General features: G+C 46.4%; 1 pseudogene; it reads right to left on the bottom strand.

The window, feature by feature from the left end:
• Positions 1 to 1,415: 1,415 nt before the first annotated feature.
• LOC148115228 (uncharacterized) lies at positions 1,416 to 2,527 on the bottom strand (annotated as a pseudogene).
• Between the last annotated feature and the right edge of the window lie 5,353 nt (positions 2,528 to 7,880).

Raw genomic sequence — 7,880 nt, 5'->3', positions numbered from 1 at the left:
TCGCAGTTTGTGTTGGCAGGGGGACAGAGGTCGACCTCGAGGCGTCTCACATGGGGGGTGCCGCAAGGGTCAGTCCTCTCGCCCCTCCTGTTCAATATTTATGTGAAGCCGCTGGATGAGATCATCCGTGGTTTTGGGGTGAAGTGCCATCTGTACGCTGATGATACTCAGCTGTACATCTCCACCCCAGACCACCCCAACGATGCCCTTGATGTGATGTCTCGCTGCCTGGAGGCCGTGCGGGTCTGGATGGGGAAGAACTTGCTCAGACTCAACCCCTCCAAGACCGAGTGGCTGTGGCTTCCGGTGCCCCGATATAGTCAGCAGGTGCCATTGCTAACTATTGGGGGTGAATCTCTGCCCCCCACAGAGAGGGCTCGCAATCTGGGTGTCCTTCTGGATGCACGGCTGTCTTTAGAAGAGCATATGACGGCCGTGGCCAGGGGGGCCTTTTATCAGGTTCGCCTGATTCACCAGTTGCAGCCCTTTCTGGATCGGGACGCCCTACGCACAGTCACTCATGCCCTTGTTACTTCCCGGTTGGACTATGGTAATGCTCTCTACATGGGGCTCCCCTTGAAGAGCACTCGGAGGCTCCAACTGGTCCAGAATGCGGCCGCGCGGGTGGTTATGGGCGCAACTCGTTGTGCCCATGTGACACCCCTCCTGCGCGAGCTGCACTGGCTCCCAGTGGTCTTCCGGGTGCGATTCAAGGTGTTAGTTACCACCTTTAAAGCACTCCATGGCATAGGACCCGGGTACCTCCGAGACCGTCTTCTGCCACCAATAGCCTCCCACCGACCAGTCCGTTCCCACAGAGAGGGTCTCCTCAGGGTGCCGTCAACCAAGTTATGTCGACTGGCGGCGCCCAGGGGGAGGGCCTTCTCTGTGGGAGCCCCAGCCCTGTGGAACGAACTGCCCCCGGAAATTCGTAAGATCTCCGACCTCCGGGCGTTTCGTTGCGCACTGAAGACCCTATTATTCCGCCAGGCCGGACTAGCAACACAATAGTTTTTAAATTGGGATATTTAAATTTATTGGGGTTTTAAATCTGAGCCACTTTATTTAATTATTTTAAATTTTATATTGTTGTTTTGTTTGTGTTTTTAAACAGGCTGTACACCGCCCTGAGTCCTTCGGGAGAAGGGCGGTATAGAAATAAAATTATTATTATTATTATCCCACGCTCCCAGATGGAGGAGGGAGCGGGTCACCCTGAACAGGACGGCCAGGCGGTTATCTGATGACACGATAAGAGTGGCAAAATAGCTAGATTTCGCTTTTATCGCCACTAGGTAGGTCTTAATATGAGACCTTACCAGTGTCAAGTCAGATTCGGATCGGCGGCCCTCCAACCACTCTCTAGGCATCTTTTCTGGTGCTTCATCTCCCTCAGCTCCTCAGAGAACCAAGGAGCTAAGTGAGTTCGGTGCCCGGTCAGAGGCCGCAAAGGCACGACCCAGTCCAAAGCCCCGGCGGCCGCGCTATCCCAGGCAGCCACCAGGTCTTCAGCCGAGTCATGAGCTAGAGTCTCAGGAAATGGCCCAAGCTCCATCTGGAACCTATCAGGATCCATCAGGCGCCTGGGGCGGAACCACCTGGTCGGCTCCGCCTCCCTGTGACGGGGTGCGGTGGTCAGAAAGTCAAGTCGAAGGAGCGAGTGGTCAGACCATGACAAGGGTTCAATACCTATATCCCCTGTATCAAGGCCACTCAACCACTGACCAGAGATAAAAACTAAGTCCAGAGTGTGTCCCCCTATGTGAGTAGGGCCGTGAATTACTTGGGTCAGGTCCATGGCCGTCATGGAAGCCATGAACTCCCGAGCTACCTCAGACGTTTCACCGATAGATGGCAGGTTGAAATCCCCCATAACCACAAGTCTGGGGGTATCAGCCGCCACCTCGGCTATGATGTTGAGGAGTTCGGGCAGGGTCGTTGCCACGTGGCAGGGAGCCAGGTATCTGATCAACAAACCCATCTGCACCCCACGACCCCACTTCACAAAAAGGGACTCACATCCAGCTATCTGAGGTACAGTGGTCTCCCTCGGATCAAGACCTTCTCTTAGAATGACCGCTACCCCCCCGCTTCTGCCCTGAGCTCTCGGCTGATGAAATGCACGGAAGCCTGGTGGGCACATCTCTACGAGGGGAACCCCCCCATGGCCCAGCCAGGTCTCCGTAATACCTGCCAGGTCCGCTCCCCCCTCCTGAATAAGGTCACAAATGAGGGGGGCTTTATTTACTATGGACCTGGCATTACACAACATCAGCCGGAGACTCGGGCCCTGAGACTCTAAGCAACCTGGGGAACGGGAAGAGCTAAGGGGACCGGGGCATGCAATCACTCGGAGATAGCGAGTGTGTGTCCCCACCACATGATACGGCCCCCCATTCCCGCCATACTTGCCCCTCCCACTCAGTGTATTAATAGAGAAGCCTTCAATGGAGGGCATTCTAACAGTCCCCTTTCCCCCAGAGTCCATGCCCCCTATGGCACCATTAACTGCCGGGCCAGTCCCCATCCCCCGTGGGCTTTCCCCCAAACCCACATAACCTTCCCACCCCTCAGAACCCTTTAAAAGTCTATTTAAAAATGTCCTTTAAAAAACCCTCAATCCCCTTTTTGCGATGTGCCACCTCTCAGGGTCCCAAAACCCATCATTAAGGTGGGCCCTCGATAACATAGAGGGCCAAGCCTGCAAGAAGGGGGAGTCTTGCAGCGCAAGAAGCTTCGCCCTAGAATACATTTAAGAACACTGGAGTGATAACACAGATTTGGCCTAGACATGGCCTAGGGGTCTATAATGATGGTCTTCAATGTCCAGGAAGCAAGGCTAAATTAATCGGAAGAATCACCACTACCCTCTCACGGTAATGGGTAGGAGTCCTCACATTCTGTCCAACTGGGGGAACTATCCAAACCACCCTCTCACGGCGGTTGGCCATCCTAATCAAGGCAGGTTGAAAAAGTCCAAAACCACCCTCTCACAGTGGTTTGGCCCTATTGGCCCTGAAAGATGAACGTCCCATTAGCGGCGAACGTAGTATGGAACCGGCTCCATCAATCCTCCCATAACTGTCTTGTCTTCCGTACAGCCAGGAAACAGGACAAAAAACAGAGCCAGGTCCCAAAACTCCAGAAGTAAAAATGTCCACGTTGAAGTCAGTCAAAAGTGTCTTACAAAGGCAGATGGAAAACAGGTTGGGGGGGGGGGGAACATCTCCATCAAGGGTTCCATTTGCAGTCTTAGCCTCCAATGATATCAATAAGGAGGACCTCACCCCTAAAATAGGGGTGGAATTAATCTGCAAGAGTTCTTCAAAACCATGATGGAGGGCCCCACCAGCGTAGAACCCCTCGCCAACCTCGACACCTGAAACTCCGGCCGACCCGCTAGCCAACCGGGGTTCCGCTGGCACCGTCGTCATCGACGCAAGACCTCCAACAGCCTCCCCACCGGGACCCCCGTCCCACAGACGCCCCCCTCCTCCCACCAGGCGTCCGCGGTCCACAGTCCGGCGAGGGTCAGCCCCAGCGCCAGAGCAGCTAGCGGCGCCAGCGCTGCCCCGGCCTCAAGCCCACGGGCCATCCAGCCGGAACCAGGCCCACCACCATCCGCCATCTGCCATCGCTCGCCGCCATCCTCCACCGCAGACGACGACGCCCATGGTCGCCCACATCCGCCGCCGCCGCCCCTCCCACGCCACTGCCGCCGATTTAAATCACAAGAATATTTATGAAAGTTTAAATCATGTCTCAAAAGTCACTAATTCCCCATCCTATTGCAAATAATTATTTTCTTCATTAATATGAATATTAGTATTAGAAAAGGATAAGTTGAATAAGTATTTATAAAAATATGCTGCTTTATCTTTCATCTGTTCATAATAATTATTTTCTCAAGTAGCAGCTAATCTCAGCTTTCCCCAAATTAGATTTGTTAAAACTACAAATCCTTTTACATCAACTATTCGGTTGGAGATAGCAAAAGTTGCCATCCACCATAATTAATCGTTCCTTGTTATAAAGGCTATTACCTACAGCCAAAATAAAAGATGATTTTAAAAAAGAGAACAAAAAGGAAAACAGAACAAGATTCATATGTTTGGATTTGTGTGACAATTTCTTTACAATAATTACATTTTTACTCTTCTAACAAACTAAGTTTAAGTTAAATGGCTCGTGCAGAGTGATCTCCATTGAACTGTAACACTAAACCAATTTAAGGAAGTGATTTTATGCCAAATGATTCAATTTAACCAGTTTCTTAGTTTTTCCTGCACAAGTCCTTTTGCCAGATGGAAGTAGGGCTACGTACTGCTTCAGTCCAGAATGTCTCTTTAAACTTTAAACTTTTCTGTTAAAAGTTCACTGAACAATGTCCTTTAGAACAGTATAATAAAGTAAACCTGAAATGCTGCCATAGTCAAGATGCTGATCTGTTGGCTAACCTTTTCCAGAAGCATAAACTTTTTGCTGAAAAGTACTTTAGTCCACAAGTAGTTTATTCAAGTGGCCTAATTCCCTAGGTCCTACACATCCTGAACAGTAAGGTCACCACCCTGATTGGGTTTAAGACAAGCCTGTTTGTTGTACCTGCAAACTTAATAAGGCTTCCAGGATTGGTCTCAAAAATCATTTTTCAAGCAGCTTAAATGTTATGGTCACTTCTCAGACAGATAAAGATTTAGAAGACAATAATCTGCAAACTCCTTCCTAATTAAGTGAAAAGCTCAGTTCACACCAGGGTGGTTCCACTCTTGTGAGATTGTCACGGGGCACTTTTTAATGCAAAAAACAGGTCCAGAAGAAGACACCAATGTAACTCTTACACAGCTCAATCCAACAGATTCTCATGGGAACTGGGATGAGAGGCTACTTTCTGTTTGAGGTGCCCCAACAGTTATACCTATGGAGCCCTAGCATTGAGCCTCTCCAAAGCTGCAACAGAACAGAGAAATATCTTGTATAACTTTGTGGTTTTGTTATTTCAGCTGAATGGCATTTCTAATCCTGTTTTTTATGAGCTCCCATAAAGAATCAATTACTTTATGAAACAGACATTATAGGAGGAGAGTTGTGTTTGTCTATGGGTACCACTTTCTAACTAACACAAATTATTATTAACAGGCATAAGCTGTAAGTAAGCTACATTGGAATGGCAAGGCTGATGTAGGATTTAAATTGGGAGAAGGGGGGAGGGGGTACAAAAGAAAGGGTGGGTATGCAGATGGAAGTTACATCTGAGACAGGTGAAAGTACATTATCAATTAACAATTGTTAATGTGTTAAACACCCACATTGTTTGTTGAGACCTTCTGAGATTGCCTGAAAATTCTGAGATGAGCTCAACATTTCAAGTTCAATGGTGCTATTAAAGTCCCACTTTTCGAAAGCAGTTGCTTTGTTTTTGTTTTTTTTTTGTTTTGTTTTTTTTAAATTTGAAGTCTGCTATGGAGACTTCCGGAAGGTTAAAATGCTGATAGGTTTGTCTATTTGAAGGCTCAACAAATACAGTGAGTTTTCATCTACCTCTATTATGGAGATGAATATTAGTGACCCAGAATGCCACAAACCACTTTTACCAGACCCTAACCCCAATAAGTCCCTAACTGTAATCAGAATAATCACTTCTGGAAAATGAAAACTACCCCCAAGTGGCAGACATACTCTTCGCCTCAGTGGAACATATTTAAGAGCATCTTACTGAATTGCAGAAAAATATCTAAAATGAAATATATAAACATTTTAAACAAATATCACATGATGGTGCAGTCTAATAAAAGGCTGTTTAGTTCTAATGCAGGTAGCAAATCTTTTTGTTATAGTTTTACAAAGAGTGCCTTATTTTGCAGTTCTTTAGGCAATAACTCTACCTGTAGAATTCAAAAAGAAGAAAACTTGAGTAGCACAATTTGACCGGAATTGCGTGGTCTATCCTTTATTGTATAAGAGGAAAAATAGCAAGGGATAAACAGAGAAGGGGGATTATTGTCTCTCTTCTGCAATTTTGAATTAGCATTATTTTCTTGTGGCTTATACCTTTCTTCCTGTTTACCATGAATGATAATCTGCATTTTAATCTTATACTACTTATGATCAAAAAGTGGTCTAGATTGTGAAAACACTAGACTTGTCCACTGGAAGATTTTCTTGATCCCATGGAAAATCCCCCTCTATGATGTTCCTTTAATCTTTGCACCTCCCTCTGGCAGTTGTGATCTGCTCTTGGCCCAGTAAGGTTGACCTTGGCCCCTTAAGACTTTCTCTCTTCCTGCTGTTTATTCCTAGTAGCCCTTACCAGTAGTCCTCAATTTACAACCACAACTGACCCCAAAGTTTGTGTTATTGAGCCACTTAAGTGGGTTTGCCCCATTTTATGATTTTTCATGCCACAGTTGTTAAATGAATCACTGCGGTTGTTACAGTAAGTGAATCTGGCTTCCCCATTGACTTTGCTTGTCAGAAGGTTGCAAAAGGTGATCCCAATAAAGGAGAATATTTCAACCCTGGGTCCTCATGAGGGGTCCTCATTTCAACCCTGAGCTACAGGTGATCATATGAACCCAGGACACTGCAACTGTCATAAATACGAACCAGTTGCCAAGCATCTGAATTTTGATCATGTGACAATGTGGATGTTGCAATAGTCATTAAGTGTGAAAAATAGTCATAGGTCACTTTTTTTCAGTGCCGTTGTAACTTTTCAGTGCCGTTGTAACAATCACTAAAGGAATGGTTGTAAGTCAAGGAGTACCTGTATTGACCTGCTGAAATCAATGATGAACATGTGCTAAAGCCTTCCAATGGTAAAGATCTCATAAAGACTTGTCCCTTTAGGAACCCCCAGAAACCCCTGGACCCTCATTCTTTCCCTAGTTTCCTGCAGGCTTATATTGTTCTACCTGTTTTGCACATGAATATTTGAAAAGGATTATCGTAACTGGCGTAGTTTGCTTAGAATTAACCCATCAGAGTTCTGGTTGCCTAAATCCATTGAAGTGCCCAGCAGTCCAACCTCATTAGAGCCTTGATCATGATACAGCTGTTAATCAGCTAGTTACCTTAAGCTGCTTTATACTACATGCCTTGAGAATGTCAGATTTGCCGTACCATTTTTTTGTTTTAATAAAATATTAATATCTTTTTTATGCATTCTGATGTAATTTCATATACATATAGGCTATAGATAGGCCATATTATAAAGACTAATTACAATTAATCCTCACATAGTGACCAAAGTTACCATGGGGCCACCGCCACCCCAAAGCTACTTACAACCTGGTCCCAGAGTTCTGATGGCCACAGCCCCCCAATCATGTGACTGTATTTTGGATACTTGCCAACTGGCTGGCATTTATGACTGTCACTGTTACAATGTCCCCCAATCACATGACAACAATTTTTTGGCATCTTTTGCCAGTTTCCAGTGTTTACTTTGTTTTCAGCAAAAAAAAAAATTGAAGAAAATGGGTTTACTTAATGACCCTACAAAAAAGGAGGACTTCCGGGTTGCTGTTTGCCGCTGCCAGACGTTCCTTTGGGATCGTCAGCTTCCATCGCCTGTCAGAGCCGCCTTCACAACGGAATGGCGGCTCGAAAAAACTCCGTTTCCATGAGGAAACGGAGATAGAGCCGGCAGGGGTGGGTAGAACTCTGCGGAGTCCCAAAGGTTTTTTTTTTACTTTTGGGACGGAGCGGATGAGATGCCCCGTATCCCCAGCCGCCGCTCCGGGCTTTGGGAGACCTCTGCTGATGCAGAGCCAGGCGTCAAGGGCAAGCCTGCAAATTTAACAGACTACTCAAAGAAAATGTGAGCTGGACCTGTAATATTGAACCACAAGTATTTTACTGATTTAAAAAAAAAAAAATTA

This window comes from Pantherophis guttatus, chromosome 2 (assembly GCF_059756535.1).
Source record: "Pantherophis guttatus breed Tessera chromosome 2, ASM5975653v1, whole genome shotgun sequence".
NCBI classification, from domain to species: Eukaryota; Metazoa; Chordata; class Lepidosauria; order Squamata; family Colubridae; genus Pantherophis; species Pantherophis guttatus.
The sequence above is the reverse complement of the archived record's forward strand: the minus strand, read 5'-3'. Positions and strand labels throughout refer to the sequence as shown.